Raw genomic sequence first — 22,576 nt, 5'->3', positions numbered from 1 at the left:
CCTTTTCATCTCTTCTTTTCTGGATGTGTTCAGTGCAGGGGCAGTTGTAGATTCCGAGTCTCAGCTGCTTTTGATCAGAACTTTTTTCCCCTCCTGTGGTGATTTTGCATGAATTTTAGACCCTGGCAACTTTCAGTTGCCTGGATCTGGTTTTCATTGCAGATTTTGTCAAGATTTTACATTTAGGTGGCATTTGAAAGGCTTTTCTTTTTTTCTTCTCTGAATATTCTATGTGAACTTGAGATTCTGGACTTCCCCCCTGCTGCCCAGTTTATTCTATTTTAAATGTAATATTGGTGAACTTTCTTTTTCTAAAGGTTTTATTTTTAAGCAATCACTACACCCAACACAGGGCTCGAACTCACAACCCTGAGATCAAGAGGCACACACTCCATCCACCGACTGAGCCAGCCAGGCACCCCAGTGTATTGTTTTAATTACAAAATTAATAATGATTCATCGTAGAGAATTAGGACAAAAGAAGAAAGAAAAACGTAATGACCCACGAACCCAGCTTTTAGAACGCTATTCACATTTTAATTCATTCCCTTCATTCTTCTATGCATATACATGTTTCTATCTCTGTAAATTGTATTATGTATGTTTTGAAAAATTAGGATGTATACATTTTGTATTCTGCTTTTTCCACATAGCTTTTTTTTTTTTAATTTTTTTTTAACGTTTATTTATTTTTGAGACAGAGAGAGACAGAGCATGAATGGGGGAGGGTCAGAGAGAGAGGGAGACACAGACTCTGAAACAGGCTCCAGGCTCTGAGTGGTCAGCACAGAGCCCGACGCGGGGCTCGAACTCACGGACCGTGAGATTGTGACCTGAGCCGAAGTCGGCCGCTTAACCGACTGAGCCACCCAGGCGCCCCCACATAGCTTTATATCATGAGCATTCTTCTCATGTCATACATTTTTTTAAAGATTTATGACTGTATAATATTTCACTGTATGAATGTACCAGGGAACACCTAACCATCCCTATTCAGCTGATGTTTAGACGCTTCTTTGTAAAAATTTGAGTGTCCACACTTTCTTTTTCCTTATAAATAATTCCTAGAAAGGGAATTATTGGGAAATCAGGGAATAGAGTATATACTTTAAATTTTTTTTTTAATTTTTTTTTCAACGTTTATTTATTTTGGGGACAGAGAGAGACAGAGCATGAACGGGGAGGGGCAGAGAGAGAGGGAGACACAGAATCGGAAACAGGCTCCAGGCTCCGAGCCATTAGCCCAGAGCCTGACACGGGGCTCGAACTCCCGGACCGCGAGATCGTGACCTGGCTGAAGTCGGACGCTTAACCGACTGCGCCACCCAGGCGCCCCTAATTTTTTATTTAAAAAAGTATTTGTACCTGATTACTTTAATACTGGCCAGCCTGTGTACAGTCAAAGCCTTGTCAAAGTCTCTTGATACATAGTGTTAAATTGATTTCCAAAAATGTTGCTCTAGGACAGGTCAGTCTGTGAACCATGGGCCACATTTGTCCTGTGACCTGTTTTTGTACCACCCATGAGCTAACAATGGTTTTTACACATTTCAATGGTTGGGGAAGAAAAATCAAAAGAAGAAGAATATTTTATGACAAGTTAAAATTATATGGAATTCACATTTAAGTTTGCACAAAGAACGCATGTTGGGGACATGGTCATATTCTTTCATTGACGTCTCGTCTGTGGCTGCTTTCGGCCTACAGTGGCAGAGCTGAATAGTTGCAACGGGGACTATATGGCCCACAAACCCCAAAATATTTACTGTCTGCCCTTTACGGAAATAGTTTGCAGAAACAGTTTGCTGACCCCTGCATTCGTATGTGATCCTACAAATTGGCAGTGGGATTTTCTTACTTATTGTTAATCTGAACAAGTCAACAAATAATTATGAAGTGTTTACCGTGTGCTGGGCCATCATAGAAAATACAATTGACTTCCTACTTCTTCAGTCGTTAGTTAGAATGATGTGTTCGCGACTTCAAGTGATTTTTTTTTCTATTAGTTTTCTGTGGGTGTTAAATGGTAAATTTTGGGGGCGCCTGGGTGGCACAGTCGGTTAAGTGTCCGACTTCAGCCAGGTCACGATCTCGCGGTCCATGAGTTCGAGCCCCGCGTCGGGCTCTGGGCTGATGGCTCAGAGCCTGGAGCCTGTTTCTGATTCTGTGTCTCCCTCTCTCTCTGCCCCTCCCCCATTCATGCTTTGTCTCCTTCTGTCCCAAAAATAAATAAACGTTGAAAAAAAAAATTTTTTTAAAAATGGTAAATTTTGAAATGTTAAAAATTGAAATGTCAAATTTTAACTCAGGTGTTTATGTTTTTCATATTGCTTTGTATGAGCTCTTTATATACTAATAAGGTTAATTTCTTTTTCAGTCATATTTGTTAAAATCCTATTTGTTGGAAATACTTTGTTTCTATTAGGTTGTTGGTCTTCCAGTTTTATGAATTTTTTTACAGACAGAATTTTACATTTTTGTGCAGTCAAATCTATTGAATTATTTACTTATTTTTCCTTTGATTTTGTTCTGAGAATATCCTTCCCTGTCCCCAAGGTCAGATAAGTATTCATCTACATTTTCTTCCAGTTTTTTGTTTAACTGATTCGTTTTTATATTTATCTCTTTAATCCCTCTGGAATTTCTTATTATACGATGTGAGACGAGGATCTTAAATTTTTTCCAAATTGCTGGCAATTCGACGCGGGGCTCAAACTCACAAAACTGTGAGATCATGACCTGAAGGGAAACCTAGAGTCCGAAGCTTAACTGACTCGAGCCACTCGGGCGCCCCAATGTGTATGTCTTTTGGTATTCTGTTTGTGTGTGTGTACGTGTGTGTTTTGTTGTTCATTCCCTACAGACGTCCACTTTGTTGTTCCTGATTAGGTCTGTACAGTACACAGATCCTAGTGGATTTTGGCATTCTATTTTTTTTTCCCCTCCGGTGTCTTACTCCTTTACGGTGGTAAATTTCAGTAGCATCGCCCCTTCTCATGGTCAATTTGTCAGGCATGCAGTATAAGCTTATCTCCTACAAGTACACAAATCGTAAGGAAACTTCCTACCAACAAGAGGTAAAGGCCAGAGCCAGGCCTCACACATATGTGACCCATGAACCGTAGTGCTCATTCATAACCACTCCAGGTGACAAAGCCTTCAGCTTTTGTAACCTAGGAGGTTGGAGGTTTTCTGGCTGAATAGTATCAACTGGTATAAAAAGAGCAAATCTCTGAAAAGGGTTCCCAGAAGAGTTGTTACATGATGCACAGCCCCTAACCTTCTGTTAACGGCTCACCCCAACCCGACCTTGGTTCACAGTGGAGTTATTTCATTTACCAGGTGTGAAAATTGGATTTTACCACAGAGGAGGGGAGTTATTACCTATCAGGTCTGCTCTTTAGGGGGGCAGAGATTGGTGTGGGATTTATTAAGAGATGTGCTTATGCACAGAACAAACCATTAGAGATGTGTTCCTTTAAAATGGATTTGCAACCTTTGTCATTTTAGGAGTGCTATTTTTTTTTCTTTTACTTTTTCTGACAGCCTCCTTTCCCTTGTAGATTGCACACATCCCACTTAGGATGTGAATATTTTATATGGCACCATTCTGCCAAGAGAGGGACCTCAGGGGTGTGACAGGGTGCAGTTGGGGGTGGGGGTGGGGACTGCCTGCCGTTTGGATGCTGATATCAGTCACACATGGATACAAAGGATGGGAGGTGGGCTGATAAAATAATTTTCATGTTGATTCACTGCAGTCTGGTCCAGACCTCCGTTTGATGCAGGTATTAGGGTCACTCAGATTCTCCAATGAGGGAATTCTTGAAAATCAAGAGTTTAGATTTCCCTACTTCTTGTTAGAAGCCACAGACAGCCTCAAAGTTAGTATCTGGATAACCGCATCTGTTTTTGAAAGAAGACACCTTGTTTACTATCATGGTGGAGGAGGTGGCTGAATTTATTATTGTTTAGCATTTCTAGCACACTTTGTTCTCGCAGAGTGCCTTAAACTTATTTATGTATGTATATTGGTTGCTCTCCAGCACTCCCAGGAGATGAGTGGGTGATAAGTTTTATTATCACCTGCTTTTCCAAAGAGGAAACAAGAGCTCCTGAGAAGAGAAGGGGCTGGCCTGGGTTTACAGCTCAGGGCTCCTGTCACCCCGTTGGGGGACTGGGCCCTCAACAAAATGGTGATAAAGGCAGGCAAGCCTTGCTCCGCCCCCTCCCAGTCCTGGTGGGCCACCTGGGTCCCCTCCCATATCCCACTGAGCACCGAGTGCCCTCCCTCAAAATAAAAATCTACATGGTTCTTGGCCTCTGACTCTGCCAGCGCTTGGCATCTAAACACACACGCTTCCTCACAAGGGCGCCTTACCCCCCTGCTTTTCTTGTAAAGGTCCTACTGTTTTCCTCACCGCCCAGCTCCAGTCCCTGGAGTCATCTGTGATTCAGCCCCTCCATCCACTTTAGTTGTCCGGTGTGCCATGTAGATTCTGTCACCAAACATCTTCACATTCGTCCCTTCCCACTGCCACTGCCTGGACCCCTGTAATAGCCCTTTCCTGGGTCCCCACACTTCCCATCCTAAACTCTTCAGTCCCCTCACACTCCCTTAAGCAACCTCCGCTCCACAAACACTGTGCTCCCTCGGGGTCCATTCTCAGCTCAGGGTGGCCTTCTGACCCAAGTGCACACTCCTAGCCAGCACTCAAGACCCCACCTTCCTAAGGAGCCATTTCTCCTACCCAGTCCCTGAAGATCACCTTTGATCCTGTGCATCAAGATCACCTATGGCGTTTGGTAAACAGGCTCCAGCCAGAGAGGGTCCGACCTGGTGGGATGGCTCTGGGGCGAGGAACGTGTGCGGTGGCCACACTGCCCTGCCCGCCGCCTGCAGCCAGGTATCCTACGCCCCCCCCACCCTCCCCACCCCCCACCCCCCCCCCCCCCGCCGGGTGCGCCGCTGGCCCCGCACCCTGGGCCGCTCACCTCACCACCGCGTGGTTCCCATCAAGCCTTGGGCTTTCGGCCCCTGCTGGCTCTGCTGTTCCTTTAGCCTGAAGCCCTCCCCGGCTGCCCCATCCCCACCTGGGGATTGAAATTTTTCCAGTGCTTTAATGGCCCAGCTCAACTCTGAAGGCGCTGCTTCATGAAGACTTTTCTGATTGTTCCAGAGGGATGGGGTGCGAGTTCCTCTGCATTCAACTTAAGATCCTTTCATAGCACAGCTTGGTCTTACCATTCTAGTCCCCATCTTTCCTGCCTGGCCCCTTCGCTGTCCCTAAACTCTTACTTTACAGGCATCCCCAGAACAGACCCAGGACGCATACCTCTGCCAGGAATGCGGTGCCCCTCCCCCCTCCCCTCCCCCCCCCCTCTCTTTTTAAAAAACTTACCCTACTAGGCTCAGCTCATGTGTCATTTCCTCCGTGCCACATTCATCACAACCAACAGTCTTTCTAGACTCTCCCCTGCCCCCACCGGCCCTAAGTCACTCCCTCCTCTGTGCTTTGGAGGCCCCAACCGAGAACTCAACTGCCCTGGCTTTCTTCCTGCTTTGCTTAACCTGGTTAACGCCACCCTGGGCAGTGAACTTGGCCAAGGTTGTACTCTGAGGTCCATACTCTGTCAGTCCTGGAATGCGTGCCTGAAGGAATCTGTTTGCTCCGAGCCATTCCGTCCCAGAACGAGCTCTGCTCCCTGCCCTTCTCCCCTGCCATTTGTCACCTCCTGCCCTTTCTGTGCTTTGTTTTATTCCCCCCACTAGATTGCAAGCACTCTTGAGAGGAGAAACCTTAGAGGATTTCCCTCTCTATCCCCAAGCCCGGTTCCTTACCCGTGGCAGGAGCTCAATAAATGTTTGTTTAATTGAATTGTAGGGTGTTGTGCTCAGCTAGCTGGTAAACAACCCTATTTAAGGGGTTAACAAATAACACGCGGAGAAGTTCTTCTCCTTTGGGGGTATTTGCATTTTAATGGGAATCTTAAAAACCCGAAGGAAATGTTCTCTAATGGTGGGATTGCCTGCATTGTAGGAAGGCTCATTTTTGGTGGTGCTGGAGAGGGACTCGGGTAAAGTTTTCCAGCCCCGGAGTCCTTCAACTCTTTTGGGACATGGACACACTTTGGGCAGTCTGGTGAAACCTATGGCTGGAATTATAATTTTAAACACATAGAATGAAATGCACAGCGTTGCAAAAATCGTTACAATGAAACATGATCAAAATGCCAAAAGCATCAAATCCGCCATACACTAATATATGTGCTTCTTTATTAGAACATTAATAAAAAGGTCTACTGGCAAATTTAGTAACTACTGTAATTGTGTCATCGGTGATGAGTTTAAGCGATATTTGGGATGTCTGCCACAACTGAAAGGTGATACAAAAATCTCTGTGATTCTATTGGTGAAAATGTCATGGGTGGTTCATACGGCCTTGATCTATTGCCTGTGTTCTTGTTTGAAGGAAATGATCAGTTCCAGTTAGAAGTTAGTGGAAGTAAACGTATATTTTTTTCCTCCATCCAAAATCCAGCCTTAGTCTCCAGGTAAACCTGGGATTAAGAGACCCTGCTTAGCTGCACAACCCGCCTCCCCCACCATGTGATGTTGGTGGTGGGTGGTCCTGAAGCCAGGGTCAGTTGGCTGGCCCTGGGCTTCCTTGTCTATACTCCACAGCCTCTATCTGGAGATCCTAGATTTCTTTTCTTTTTCCCCCTGTATTACACAACCAAGGGCAGTAGTCTAAATTTGTTTCACTTTCACTGGAGACGTGAAAGGAGAAACATAAAAGGATTGTCAGGCTTTGGGGGAGGGAGGGGATCTTTTAGTCCCTAGCCTGGGAGGATCCCTTCCCAAAGTCCTAGGCTTGGGGTGGGGGCCAGAGGAAGAAGGTCATTGTATGTATGTATGTATTTATTTATTTATGAGAGGAGCAAAGAGAGAGAGAGAGAGAGAGAGAGAGAGAGAGAGAGAGAGAGAATCCCAAGCAGGCTCCATGCTCAGCATGGAGCCCCACACGGGATTCTATCCCAGGACCCTGGGATTATGACCTGGACTGAAATCAAGAGCCCGGAGGGGCACTCACTCAACCGGCTGAGCCAGCCAGCCAGGCGCCCCGGGGTCGCTGCATCCTGGGGAAAGCAGTTGAAGTTTCCCCGAAAATCACTGCTGGCTCCTTCTGAAGTCAGAAGTCCACATGGAGGCCAAAAAGCCTGATTCCCGGGGGGTGATCCAGCATGATATCCACCCCGGGTGTTGGTTAGTGACTAAGTGAAATATCATTGCTCTTGAAACACCGCACTCCCTAATGCTGATGTTATTTCTAATTTGGGTGAAAGTGTTTGTGCAGTTCTCTTTTTAGCAGCCAAATGCAGGGAACACGTTCAGTCCATTCCCACTCTCCTTGTGTGTTTTAGTCACGTAGAGGCAATTTTCCCCCACACAGACCGACCCTGCCGTTTGCCGTGACTTGGGGCACAGACCTCTGTTCTCCGGGGTGGGGGTGGGGGGTGCAAGCTTAGGGAATATAAGTAAATTTTAATATTAGTGGGACACGTGGCTACCAGAGTGAGCACCCTATCAACCAAGGCAAAGCATCATCCCTGCCCCGAATGGTAGTGACACCAAAGGTTTTGTCCGCGACACCTTTCTTTCCTCTTGTGTGCCTTTTCCTTGCCACTAATCTGCTTTCTGTCTCTATAGATTTGCCTTTTCCAGGACATTGCGTATAGAGGGGATGATGCAGGCTACAGTCCTTGTGCGCCCGACTTCTTTCCCTTTGTGTAGCGATTTTGAGGTACGGCTAGCCATGTTATAGTGTGTGTCAGTACCCCATTCCTTTTTATTGCTGAGGAACGCACCACATTTTATTTATCCGCGCATCGGTTGATAGACATTTGGATTATTTCCGCGTTTTGGCTGTTAGAATAATGCTGCTATAGAACATTCACACACAAGTCTGTGTGGACCTGTTTTTCTTTCCCTTAGCTAGACACCTAGAGGTGGAACGGCTGCTGGGTCATATGGTCAACTTACGTTTAACTTTTTAGGGAACTACCAAACTGTTTTTGAAGGTGGCGGCACCATTTTCCGTTTCCCCCAGCAACGTGCAGTGCCCCCCGCCGTTCTTGCAACACTTGATGTCGCCTGTCTTTTCTCTCATGGCTGCCCCTGGGTGACATGTAGTACGTCTCACTGTGGACCAGCGTCGGTTTTGAACTACGTGCCCCCCCTTTCTGACCACAGTGCTCCCCCCACCCCCACCAACCCCACCACTTCCCCCCCCCCCATTTTAGGCTAGAAACCAAACTGGAACTCTTTTCCTTCCTCTTACGTTCACACGCTTCAGCAATGAGCTACTCTAGCCTTCCTCAGGTGGCGCCTTTTCATTCACCTTTATGTTACCCTCTCTGGGTCTGCATCACCTCACACCGAAATTTCTGCAGCCTTCCATCTGCTCTCCTGGCCCGCTGTGGGTCTACCTTCCTTCCTGGAGCTGCAGATTGTTAGAAGAGTAACATACAAAGGGTGTGCGTGGATGTGGAACCAGGGGAGCTGTGCCCTCGTCCAGGAATCACACTTAACTGTCACATGACCTTGTATGAGTTCTGCAACTTCTCTGAGGCCAGCCTCCTTCATGAAGTTATTTAACCTCTATGAGCCATGGTTTCTTCATGTGCGAGGTAAGATTGATAATAGAGCCTATCTTATAGGGTTGCCGTAAGCCAACCATACAATCCAAGTAAAGCCCTCCGCACAGTGCCGGTGGTATGGGGAACACTCAGTGCTGCCTAATATTATTACTTTAATTTTTTTTAATGTTTATTTATCTTTGAGAGAGAAAGAGACAGAGTGTGAGCAGGGGAGGGCAGAGAGAGAGGGAGACACAGAATCTGAAGTAGGCTCCAGGCTCTGAGTTGTCAGTACAGAGCCAGACGCGGGGCTCGAGCTCATGAACCATGAGATTATGACCTGAGCTGAAGTCAGACGCTTAACTGACTGAGACACTCAGGTGCCCTGTAATATTATTATTTTAATTATTGTTATGACTATTATTATTATTATTCATTATGATGCAGGTTTCTTCCAAACCTAGCACATGGCTATCATAAGGATCAGGTGTGGCTGCGAGTATGAAAAGGCTTTGGAGAATGCCATGCAAATTGCAGTAGTGTTATTTTTACCCAGTTTTTCCCGTGCTCAAGGAGGGAGGCAGGCGGGAAAAGCAGCGGGAACACAGGCTTTGCTGCTGGCCTAGTGTTCGAATCTGAACTGTGTGCTATGTAACAGCCACGAGGCTTGGCCAAGTCATTCAACCTTACCATTTTGATTTTCTTATCTGTAAAATGGGTGTAACTATAAATCCCATTCTGGATGATGCTGTAAGGAAGGTGCCTATTCCGTAAGCAGCGTTTGGTAAAGGGTGGCTTTTTCGTTTTTTTAACGGTGTTATCATTCGTGCATGCTTCACTATTGTGTTCTGTGTAATGAACTCCTACCCTATTTATTCAGTTGCATTTGTCCCTGCACCCAACACCTGCTTTCACCTCAGAATGACTTGGGTTTTAATCTCAGCTCCCACTCGGGTTTCAATCTCAGCTCCCACTTAAACTACATGATTTTAGGACAGTGACTTATCTCTCAAAGTATCTGACCCCTCAACTGTAAAATGACCCCATACTTCGTGGGGTCGTTGTGTGTATTATAAGAGACGATATAAATATAGTCCTTAGACTATTGCCTGGCACATGCATATACCAAATACTAAGTAAAGGCAGCGGTCGTGTTGGCTTGTAATCACCATTACTATTATCGTTTTCTGTCCACACATACACTGTTCTCCTTTCAGCCTCTTGCTTGGCTCCTTGTCTCTCCCTCCTGGGTCACTATCCCCACCTGGAACTGCTCAAATCCTATTCAAGGCCTAGTTCAACTTCTGGTGCTGCAGATGATTGCTCCAGACTCTACTTATTGTTTTCCACCCCGCCCCCGCCCCCCACCAAAGTCGAGTTTGTTTCCTGTCTGTCATGTCTGTAACACAATTTAGGAATTAATTGTTACTAAACTTTTTGTGTTTTCCCAACTGAACTGTAAGGTTCATGACAAGGACTATTTCTTCACCTTCTACTGAAATTCTCACTCGATTTAATTTGGCACTAAAATGCATAATAAGTGTTAATTTAACTTCTCATTGATAAACAATAACTAAGAAAGCAAACATGTAAAAGTCATTATGAAATTTTAAAACCAGGGTTTTTTTGATCACCTTTTTTAGTATATGTGCTGCCGAAGCGAGCACATGATCACCTTTTTTGATAGTGTTCTTCATTGATATGATTCAACTTTGATCCTGAGTGAAATTATTTATTCTGAAACACAGAGTAGAGAAAGTGGAGAGTCCCCAAGTCAAGGTCAGCATTGTCTGTTAAGTTAGCAAAGCTTGTTTTTACTGACACAAATGACCTTGTTTTTGTTTTCACTGTTACATCTTGGCATCTCTGTCCAATCCGACCCCTCCCCTAATCCCAGAGGACCTACTGCCTTCAGAAAGCCCTCTGAGCATCTCCTGGCTTTAATTTTTGGGAAGGTTCTCCAAACTCCAGAATTAGTTTTTCCTTTCTTCTCCACAACATTCCCTCCATACAGTTAACAGTTAAGGAGGACAGAGGTCTGGCCAGATAAATTATTAAAATAATTTGTTGTGTTACCCTTCCCAAGGGCTTGGGGAAGGGACATCTTAAATCCAAAGGTATGAATTTCTAATGGCAGAGTTTAAAGGAGTGTGTTAGGAGAGTTGAAGAGATCCCAGTGAGGGAAATTTAAATGTGAGAATAAGTGAGGTATTGAGGAGGTAACCTTCTCAGTGCTCCTAAAATCTCCCCCTAAAGCCAGTCCCATTGTGGATAACCCAGAGATGATGAAATGTAGTAATAACCAACATTTACGGGGGACTTACTATGTGCCAGGCACTAGTCCTACATGTCTACATGTGGGCACTCATTTATTCCTCACGCTACCCTGGGAGGAAAATATTAGCATCGCTCCACTTTATGAAAGAAAAGACGAAACCCTAGAGAGGTTAAGTAATTTTTCTAAGATCACACAACTCTGATGGTGGAATTCAACCCCGGGCAGTCTGATGGAGGGCCCCTCTACCCAGAAATGGCTCTGCTGAATCTTCAGTCTCCCCTTACAAGCATTCTAGGAAATCAGAAGAGCCAACTTTATGAGCAAGACTTAGACACCATCATCATCATCGTCATCCTCGTGGCAGCAGACAAGGTGTGGTGCCATTGTGCGAGGGTGCTGCATAGAATGTGGAGAAGACATTGATTTAGCCCCACTGCGGACCTGAATCAACCTGCCTGCTGCCCCCTTTGGGTAGTCTCAAATGCCTCCACTTCCATGATGCATTTTTTGCTCATCTCACCCAGCCCCCGGATAATATATCTCCTCTGATTGCCATTTTACTTTTTGCCTCTGCTCTGCCACTTATTTATTACTTTCTATCTTGTATTGTGGTTATTTATATACACTGTCACACAGCTGAGCCGTTGCACATTGCTGAGTCCTTTGCTGGGCTGACTCCTACGCGTTCTTTGAGATTCTGCTCAGGTCTGGTTGCATTCCGTGACTCTCTTGTGTGGAGTAGATGCCTCTCTTCTGTGTGCCCCGGACACCTGGTATTTATCCATTTCCTAGCATTTATTATACTTGATTATAAAGGTTCACTTGTCAGTATTCTTAACTAGATTGATCCCAGGTCCCAACATGAGGGGACTTGTCGTATACTTACTTGAATCTTTGGTGCTTTGCACAATACCTGGCACTTACTGAACCCTTCCCTCCCCCCTTTTTAAATGAATGAATCATCTGTATAAGTCTGATTAGACTTTGAGGACAAAATTTGATACCTGATTCATATTTGTGCGCCCCCCCCCACCAAGATGCCCAGCACTTAGTAGCTGCTCAGTAAATATAGCAATGACTAAATGATTGCAAAACACAGAGAGGTATATGATTTTGTTCTCCAGATATAGGGCAAGACTAGGAACTACCTTAAAAGGTACAGGGTGTTAAAAGTTTGCATATCCATGCTATGTTCTAAAATTGGAGATATAAACACCTCCTTCTATAATGGATGAGAAAGAAAAGAACATTTCTTTTTCTTCATTTTGAAGTTACTTGGTTAGTAAACTGTAGTCCAACATTCCATCAAACCCAGGTCCAGATGACTCTAAAGGCAATATTGTTCCTGTCGCACCACACCATTGAGATCTTAGGGTAGAGGAGCCCTAGTTGAGCCCAGAAGAACCAGTAGGGCTAAAGTAATCAGACAGGAATAGACACTGCATGAACTGTAATATATATAAACAAGTCTTTTAGGAAGACCTATCTGGAAGGAGCGTGGAGAACTGACTGACAAAGGGAGAGGCTAGAGGCTGGAATGACTATTTGGAGGCTATTACAGCAGGCCCAAGTTGGGACCAGAAAACAAGAAATTGATTTAAGGAGGAATTTGTGGACACTGGTGACTGAGAAGAGATAGATGGATGGAGATTTTGAGTCAGGGTTACGCCAAAGTTTTGAGCATGAGTTAAAGATAGTAAATTCAGAGGTGAGACTTAATTTTGAAAGATGGTGAGTTTGTTTTTTGACATGTTGAGTTGATTGTAGATAGGCAGGCTGAGTAGACAGAAACTCAGGATTTAAGCTCAAAGGCCCTAGGATGTGTTGGTCCTCTGCAAAGGGGCAATGGCTGTAGTTAGAAGAGTGAGAGAGGCATCTTACGGAGACTTGGAGAGGGGAAAGATTAAAGAAGCAAGGACTTTAAGGAACATTCACAATTAGGAGACAAAAAGAGGAATTTAAATCAATAAAGGAGACAGACCTCTAGGTATCTATGTGAAGGAAGTGAAATCACTGTCTCAAGAGACAGCTGCACCACTAATTACAATAGCCAAGACATGGAAATGATCTAAGTGTCCATCAACGGATGAATGGATTAAAAAATGTGTTATATATGTACAGTGGTGTATTATTCAGCCATAAAAAAGAAAGAACCCTGCCATTTGCAAAAACGTGTATGAAACTTGAGGGCATTATGCTGAGTAAAATAAGTCAGAGAGAGAGAAATACTGTATGATCTCATTTATATGCAGAATCTTAAAAAAAAACCCAAACTTACAAGAACAGAACAGATTGGTGGTTACCAGAGGCAGGAAGTAGGGGGTCGGGGGGAAATGGGTGAAGGTGTTCAAAAGGTACAAACTTCCAGTTGTAAGATGAATCAGTTCTGGGAATGTAGTGACTATAGTCAACAATACTGTATTGTATATTTGAAGTTGCTGAGAGAATAGATCTTAAAAGTTCTCATTACACACAAAAAAATTATAACTATGTGAGGTGATGGATGGTAACTACTCATAGTGTGGTAATCATCTCACAGTACATACATACATCAAAGTATGTTATTGTATACCTTAAACTTATACAATGTTATGTGTCAATTACATCTCAATAAAATTGGGGGTGTGGTGGGGGAGACAAAATCAGAATAACATTCTATCTTGCGGTTCAAACTATGAGAGATTCAGAAAGGAAATGATATTCATTGGATGCTTTGGGCGTTTAGGTTTGGCCATGTTGAAGAGAATTCTAGTAGAACGCTTGGGTTAATTATAGAGGAGGAAAACGGGTGGTGAGAATGTAGGTTACCCTTTGGATAAATTGCGAATAAAAAGAAAAGGGAAGAAGAGTGTTGGAGTAAGAAAGATTTTACTGAGATACTAAAGCAAAGGCGAAGTAGACGGAAGAGAAATAACCAAGTAAAAAACTCCTTTAGGGGGGCGCCTGGGTGGCGCAGTCGGTTAAGCGTCCGACTTCAGCCAGGTCACGATCTCGCGGTCCGTGAGTTCGAGCCCCACGTCGGGCTCTGGGCTGATGGCTCAGAGCCTGGAGCCTGTTTCCGATTCTTGTCTCCCTCTCTCTCTGCCCCTCCCCTGTTCATGCTCTGTCTCTCTCTGTCCCAAAAATAAATAAACGTTGAAAAAAAAAATTTAAAAAAAAAAAAAAAACTCCTTTAGAGGTGGGGTGAGATGACAAGGTAGGTCTTGCAATGTAGGAGGAGTAGTGGATAAAATTTGGGATAATTGTTGCAGGAAGTGTTATAGGAGGTGATGACGATACATAGAAGAATTGCCGAGTAAATGGTAACAAAGTTCAGTTGAAGCTCTATCGCCTAAATGTTGGCTGGGACCCACTTTCTCGGTTTTGTGGGTTTTTTTTCTAATAATGTCTGGCAGCCCAGGAGTGGAAACAAACAGATTAGGCATTTTCACTATTGGAACAATGGGTGGCCAGGCACTCCAGAAAGGCATCGTGGCACATGAGAGCAACCTGGATGCAAACCATGGAGGTGTGGTCCAGTTGCAGTTCCAGAGAAGCCAGGGAGAGGGTGATTGTGGGAAGTGGGAGGCCTCCAGCTCGGAAGGTGGAAACCCAGGAGAAATAAAATAGGTGTATCTGAAGGGCAGCATTTCTAGAGATATGTCTGGGAGAAGAAAATGAAATGAAGTAGTAGAAATACTTAGAATTATTGCTGGGAAAGAGGTGAAGAACAAAATGAAACAAGAAATTAATGGCAATTAAAGAGGAAAAAGGTTGTGGGTCTATAATGGCAGATGTGAAGGACTGGAATGAAGATGAAGAGATTTGGGGAGACATGATTGGAGCACCTAGAACATCCCACGTGTTTCTCGTTAAGCTATGATGGACTGCGGTCCAAAGACTGGGGAAGAAGGTCAGCATTTATATTTTATTTTTTAAATGTTTATTTATTTATTTTTGAGAGAGAGAGAGAGAGAGCACAAGCAGGGGTGGGGAAGAGAGAGAGGGAGAGAGAGAGGGATTCCCACGCAGCCTCCACAGTGTCAGCAGGGCTGACTCAGGCCTGACTCAGGGCTGGATCCTTGAGTGAGATCATGACCTGAGCCCAAATCAAGAGACTGGGCACTTAACCGATTGAGCCACCCAGGCACCCCGAGGATCAGCATTTATATATCAGTCATGCGGGGCTCCGGAAGGAAATAGCAGGCTGAAAGTCACAAGGCTTGACCTTTAGATGGCAGACATGAGGTTAGGAGACACAACCACACAGGTCTGAGTATGAAAAATAAAAGGGAAACATCGATGGTAATTTTTCAAAGAATCTGAGCGTCACATCACAGATCTGTCAGAGCTTTCACAGAGAGGATGCTTCTAATTCCCAGATTGTGGACAGCAGGTCTGTGGTGACAAAGAGCAAGACCCACACTCACATTCAAGTGCCAGTGTCCCCAGGTGGAGTGGCCAGAAGTAAGGAGGTGGGAATATTGATTTCTTCCTTACAAAAGAGACACTTAGCCCTAAGTTTTCCCAGTAGGGATGAAGCTCTGAGACTCCCCATTGACTTAAATGGACTGGTGAAAGCTGGGTTAGGGAGATTTGATTCTCCTTCATGGGCACCCTAGCAAAGAAATTGCCTGCTGGGTATTTTATTACAGCATTGGGCAGTAAACTACAAAGGTTAAGACACCATTCCATCCTAACCCTTCATTTTCAGTCACAAATGACTCTCTTGGTAGTATTCCTTTGGGGTTGAACCTTGCCTGTTTTGGTTTGGACAATGGAGTAGATGAATCGGTAAGAAACAGTATAAACAGCAGGAAACTAGACAAACTGAGGGCTTTGACCAAGGCAAGAATTTGTTAGGGCCTCTGAAAGCCCTAGCACCAGCTGGCTGAGTGGGCTCAGCCTTTCTGAGTCTTACTTCCAACATCCCGAGGTAGAACTTCATGTTCTCTTCTACAATGATAAATATTAGTAGGAATGAACAACGCTTGGCAGTTAGAACAGTGCTGAAGAGTGTTGGACTTCAATTCTACTCCCTAAAAATGGGTATAATCTTGGCAAGTCATTAAACGTCTATGTCTTAGAATTCACCTCTGTAAAACAGAAGGGGGTTCTTTCCAACCTTAAAATTTCAGTCTAAGTTTATCAAGAGCTGGGGGAACAAAAACATTTTGAAAGCGGAATTTACAGGTTAAAAAAAAAAAAAAGACGGGAGTCAAACTTAAATAAAAGATACTGTGAATAGTTGAAGAACTAACAGGCCAAATTTATACCATCCATGTTTACATCAGAGTCAGTGCTTTATCATCATTATGAGAAGCAAATTTCAAAAAGGAAACAACAACAACAACAACAAACCCAGGTCTCTTCAGTGTCAAAAGCCTCAGTTTTTAACATTGTTAACCATTTGGATTAAAAATGATTTATCTTAAAATTTCGAGAGGAGCAGAAATAGTTTGAAGCTTTTATTTATAGGATGCTTTTAAAAATGATTCCATCATCATCCATTAGTATTTATGTATATACAGCATGCTAGATCTCTATACAGCAAAATAGAATTATTTCTCAAGTGAGATGGAAATGAATGGAAGTTAGAAAATTCAGAAGACAAAAATTCTAGTAAAATAAACTATTTGATAGAATAAATAATATTTTTAAATGCATTTCAATCCCATGTGCAATGCAGGTAATTTAACATTACTATGGAGACTCTAACCTTTCGATTTCATGACTTTTAGCACACGTTATTCTTAATATATTGCTCCGTTACCCTAGTGTTGCACATTTAGTATTCATTTACATTTTTCTTCTGGTTCAGTAAATAATTTGAATTTTGACACATAAAGTTGAGGGCGTAATGCCTAGTGAAACGGTTAAGACTTTTTTGTATGTATTATTGTTATAGTGAGCTTGACTTTGAATAGAAATGATCAGGCCTGGAACACCCCACCCAGGAGCTTATTTTAGTAATGGTTTTCTCTTACAGGTACCTTCTGTAAATCCCTTCTTTCCACCTACATTTGCAATCCCAAATGTTTCTTGCGTATTCCTGGTTTTAGCTGTCTTTTCACAAGTGCATACCTTACTTTTCCCCCCTGTCTTCTTTTTATAGAGGTTCTCACCTACCTCCAAAACTTGACAGAAAAGCATTTTAATTGTTTCTCATTTGGAATCCTTCAATTGATCTTAGCTTTGTATTTTTTTTTAAATTTTTTTTAACTTTTATTTATTTTTGAGACAGAGAGAGACAGAGCATGAACGGGGGAGGGTCAGAGAGAGGGGGAGACACAGAATCCGAAACAGGCTCCAGGCTCTGAGCTGTCAGCACAGAGCCTGATGCGGGGCTGGAACTCACGGACCGTGATATCATGACCTGAGCCGAAGTCAGCCGCTTAACCGACTGAGCCCCCAGGCTTCCCAGCTTTGTATTGTTTAAACATACTATTGTCTTTTTTTCTTTATTTATATCCTTAGTCATAATGGAAGACAAAGAGAAAACATCTTGCTATGAAAAAACAGGTTTTCAAAGGATCTAGGCTGGGGAGACACGGAATAGAAACTTACATGACCACCCAAGACTTCTAAGTGGTTTCCAAAGCTTCATCATTCAGGGTTCTCCTTTACAACCAGCACCATTAGTTAAAAGATTGCCCCAGGGTAGGTTTCCTACTTTGTAGACAGGGAAACTGACTACAGAATTAAGCATCCTGGTTAAAACTATGGGTGGTAGAAGCAAAAACAGAAGAAAATTTATCTATTTCTCTTGGCCATGTTGCCCCTCTTTCTTCAGGGAGACTAGGCAGTACATTCATTGTAACATAGGCAGTCTTCACTTAACTGATTCAGAAAGGCTGTAGGGCCAGTGCACGAAGTTGCAGAGAAACATCTTAGACCAAGATTCCTCAAAGCACAAATACAGAGATGTAACAACAGTGTGTTCCCGGGAGGACTGTGGAGTAGACGTGTCTGTAATAACAGTTGGTCACGGCAGCAACGAGGGCCACAAAGATAAAACAGGAGTAGCCTTAATCTGAGCTTTATTCAGCAACATGCGCTCACCAGGATGCCGTCATTTTTCCTTCTGAGAAAAAGTGCAATCTAAGGGGTTACCTTCCCACTCCACAGGGGACAGTGCCGGGATGCCTGGGCTTCGAGCCCTCCAAAGCACAGGCCTCCCGAAAAATCAGGGGAGCGATACTTCGATCAAAAAGCGGTTGTGAAGCCATTCGAGGATCTGGGCATTAAGTCCTCTAGGGCACCAGGTTGCGACGCGCGAGCGGGGCTGGGCTGGGCTGGGCTGGGCAGGACGTGGAAGGAGAGACCCGGCACCAGCCATCGCGTCTGCAGGACCCGGGCGAGAGTCGGCTTTGGAGAGGGTGGGGGAGAGTGCAACCCCAAGAGGGGCCTGCTCCCCTGGGAGGGGAGAAAGCAGGCAACCGCTAATGCAGTGCACAGATTGAGAGGTGAAGACGCGGGACCTGCGCTAGTGGCATCCTGGAGGTGTGAGGGGGTCGCCTTGAAGACTGACGACTAGGCCGGGACCAGGGCAGCAGGGAAGAGGGAGGGAAAGACCCCTTCCTTTGGCAGCTTCCAATTCGTTTCTGTCAAAGATGGCCAAATTCCACGCTGCCCTGCCCCCCTCCGTGCCTTTACTGGTCCCCTGGGGTTGCTCCCCGGTGCTGCAGCAGGCGGTGGGGAGGTCCGGGTGAGTGTGTGCGCGCGGAGGACGGCTCGGGGAAAGAAGAGACCCTCCCCGGCCGCACCTCCCACCCCACCGGCCCTTGGGGAGGTGCTTTCAGTTGAGAAACAGGGCTCTGCCGCTTTAAGGTGGGGAGTAGGCGTCACCTCTGGCCGGGTGACGAACCGGGGCGGGGACCCCGTGGGCGTGCCCATGCAAAACAGGAGGTGGTGCTGGCGGTGGGCGGTCCCATAGTAAAATGTTCCGGGGAGGGGCGGGGTCGAGGAGGCGAGGCTACTTGGTGGGCGGGGCGCTGGGGGCGGTGCCTCTCCGGGAAGGCCGGGGAAGGGGAGGAGGAAGCGGCTGGGTTGGTACCATCGCGCGCGTTCCGGGAGGGGGAACAAGTGACATTCCCTCGGAGGGGGGCGGGCCCTTCCCGGCGGCGGGCCCAGCGCCGAGGCGGGGAGGGGCAGTCCCCAGTCCCCCGCCGGGCGGGACGCCGGGGCCGGGGGAGGGGGCACTTCTCCGCTCGCGTCCGAGGCGGGGCCGGCGGTACCTTTCGTGGCGCGGTGCGGCTGGGGGAGGGCCGAGGGGAGGGGGAAGGGGCGGGACCGGGAGGGGGGAGCCGGAAAGGGGGAGGCGCCGGCGGACAATGGAGCCTATGTGTGCCTGCGGGAGTGGGACGGCGCCGCCGCCGCCGCTGCCGCCGCCGGGGGGAGACGCTGCGCCTCCGCTGCCGCTGGCCCCGGCCCCGGCCCCCCGGGGCTGAGAGCCGCCCCGGACCGAAACCTCCTCCCCTACTCCGCTCCTCCTCTCCCCTCCCCCACTCCCGCCTCGGGGGTAAGTGGCACCTCGGGGGGGGGAGGGGGAGGGGAAGGGCCGGAGTCAGGGGTGTGGGGGGGCCGGGTCCGCGTGTTTTGAGCCGGTTTGGGGGCAGGGGTGGCCACAGCCGCGAAGAGCCGAAGGGGTTGGGGGGGAGGGGAGAAAAGGGGCGGGGGTCGAGGTTGCGGATTTAGTGAGTTGAGTCTGGAGAAACCTGTGGGGGAGGAGGGGGGACGTCCTTTGCCCACCGCTCACTGAGCAGTGGGAAGAGACCGCGGCATCCCTCGATTTTTCAGAGGTTGTGTCCCAAGCAGTGTTTGGAGAGGCTGAACGAGGAGATGGGACGGTCCCAAGGTCCGGGGATGGTGGGGCTTTGGAGGGGGGAGATGGAGAGCTAAATAAGGGAATTCGGGTTGAGTTTGGTGGGGTCTGTAAGACCCCGGAGGTGGATAGAGAGGTAAAGGGGACTTTGCAGGCCAGTGACTTGTTGAAGGGTGAGGGGAAGTGAAAGCTAAGAAGCATGTATGAGTAGTAAAGGGCTCCAGTAGGTGAGGTGGTGATGTCTAGGTCACTGAGTCATTGTGGGGGTCGTGGACACAAGAGTGATTTCCAAAGTGGAGCCCTAGTCATTGACCTTTGAAAGTTGCAAAGACTATTAAGATGTCACTGGTTAGTGTTGGGTGAGCCTGGTGAAATGGAGATATCCTAAGGAGAACAACAGCAGGGTTGGTTATTATGTTCAGAGGGAAGGGCCAGAGGCCTGTAATATTGTTGCTGGGGGCCTTACCTGGTGGCTCCCAAGCCTGAAGGAGGAGGCCTCAAATCTGTCTTCCAAGGGCCCCCTGGTCTGTGATAGAGAGGAAGGACTTAGAGCCTAAATTCTAGTCCAGTTAGGGATGAATAAAGTTACTGGACAAGGTAGAGAAATAGGCATAAGTATCTCTTGGTGGAGAGAGACTCTAAGGTGGGATGGAATTGGTGCAAAGTTAGTCTTCGGTTAAGGCAAACATGGATTGCTCCCTGGCCGTGACTTCAGTGGGAAAGTGATTCGGTGGCTGTGTAAAGAGATACATTTTGATCAGTGATGTGTGGTGGATAACTAGCATTTGAAATATTCGAGAATTAAGTGTTCATTCTTAGACCAGAGATTTGGACTCTTGTGCACAGAGCACAAAATGATGAGTCCGAAGTAGCAGGTAGGAAGGATGAGTAGTAAAATAGTTGAGAGGTAGGGCCTGGGAGGGGCAAAAGGTTATGGGTGGGTAACAGTCATGTGTGAGTTTGACTCTGCATGGAGATTGTGCAACATGATTGCCCTGTTGATTTTGGTTTTTTGTCTTGGTACTAGTGGTTCGGGATTTTAGCAAGAGATTAATGCTACTGCGAATAACGTTTTGGTCCTAAGTACAAATGTAAGAAAGACATGCTTACTAACTATGGAAAAAAGACCCAAGCTATTAAAGACAGATGAGTTCATGAAAGGACAAGTTAGATGATGTAAGGATGCTTTGAAGAATGAGGATTCCAGTAATAGGTGGTTTGAATAAAAAGAGAAAATCTAAGGCAAAGTTGGGGCTGGGGTGACATCTCACAGTTTTAGGACCTAGGATCTATAATTGAACCATTATAATGCTATTTTGTAGTAACAGTGTTGAATGTTAGATGATAATAGTTCCACAAGATATGGTAGGTTGGTAAGGAGGTCATTGACTAAAAGGTGAAGGAACGATTCCACACTGGTCTCTTCTTAGAAGGCAAGTTGTATGTAACTTGGCTTTTGAGCTCAGGATCCCTGACCTCGATTTTTAGATGACTAACATAGGTGAAAAAGTACTTATGCACATTAGAATTTGTTCTATGGGATATTTGCCCCATAGCCTTCAGAAGTGTCTGCTGCTGTGAATCAAAAGAAAATGCTCTCTGGCTTATAGGGAGGAAAACGTACAGAGGTTTCACAAGCATTATAACCAACTAAATTATTTGATCATGGTGACTTGGGATGGTGGTTAGAGCCATGAACTTGGAATCAGGAAGCTGGCCCATTGACTTCTGTGACTTTGAACCAATCTCTCATATTTATTCTCCAGTTTTCCCATTGATGAAGTGGGGATCCCACTGCCCTGACCACTCATAACACATTGCATTGCTTAACAAGTGAATGCCTATCTGTAAACTGCTTTGAACACTTCTGAGAATGAGAGATGATGTAGCCCAACTTTTTTCTCACTTCTAAAAGACTGCTCTCTCAGGAACAGGCCACTTTCAGCTTTTGTAACAATCATGGCAGCATAGTTGATCAAGGAACAGAAAGGAGTACCTTATGCATCTGTCTTGTTCTATCATCTGGGTTGTGGTTTCCTACTGATTTTTTGAAAGGTGATACCTCTTCTCCATTTACGAGGAAGTTAGAGTGATGACAATCAGAGAGTGTAAGGAGAGGTCCCCATGGAGAGTAGGAATATACATGCTGTGAATGCTCACCTAGACTGATGCCTGCCCTGAATTTGTGTGATCTTGGACATGTTACTTGGCTTCATAGTGCCTTAATATTCTTCAACTATGAAATATTGTTGGTGGAATAACCCACTTGTCCGTCTGCCTTGGTTGACTGCGCTGTTAGAGTCTATAGAAACTTTATTTGTCCCAGAGCAACTTTATTTGTTCCTAACCTCCTATGTCCCACATACGCCTTTGGCAGGCTAATGAAATATAGGACCTCTTTTGGGAACTGTGTTTTTAAAATGCATAAAATGAAACACATGGACTTAAAAATGACATGGAAACAGTTATCAAAATGTTAATCAGTTATGATATAGTAATACATATGCTTCTTTCTAACACATTAAATAACAAAATGTAGCTGCAGTTCTAACCATACTGTAATTTTGAACTAGGGATGAGTAAATATTGTGTTGAAGTATCTGCAGCAAGTATAATGTGACATGAAAATGTCCTGTGGTTTGTCTTGGTGACAGTCACAGGGTTGCTAATACTATCACGGGTCGTTACCTCCCTTCACAATTGAAGGCAGTGCTGACTTTTGCTGAAGAGGTGAGTGAGTACAAACAAAGATGGACGTTTCCCCCCAGTAAGTCCACAGCTGCCACCAAGTCTCTCCACAGACCCCATGTGAGGCAGTGGGTCCCAGGTTAAGGACTCCTGCCCTAGACCAGCTG

General features: G+C 45.6%; 1 protein-coding gene across 8 annotated transcripts in view; it reads left to right on the top strand.

Annotated features, from left to right (window-relative positions):
- The window catches only part of BCL9 (BCL9 transcription coactivator), an 85,545-nt gene that overhangs the window by 41,105 nt on the left and 21,864 nt on the right, over positions 1–22,576 (top strand). The window contains exon 1 of one of the 8 annotated variants that reach the window (XM_047873126.1): positions 18,917–18,945. The exons of 5 other annotated variants lie outside the window; for them this stretch is intronic. The gene's annotated coding sequence lies outside the window, so the exon portion shown is untranslated. Of the gene's footprint in view, positions 1–18,916; positions 18,946–19,223; positions 19,419–19,798; positions 22,452–22,576 lie in introns of those variants that run through there. 2 more of the 8 variants (XM_047873124.1, XM_047873127.1) reach the window with 2 other exon arrangements.

Source organism: Prionailurus viverrinus, chromosome C1 (genome assembly GCF_022837055.1).
Source record: "Prionailurus viverrinus isolate Anna chromosome C1, UM_Priviv_1.0, whole genome shotgun sequence".
NCBI lineage: Eukaryota > Metazoa > Chordata > Mammalia > Carnivora > Felidae > Prionailurus > Prionailurus viverrinus.
This window is presented reverse-complemented; position numbering and strand designations above follow the sequence as displayed.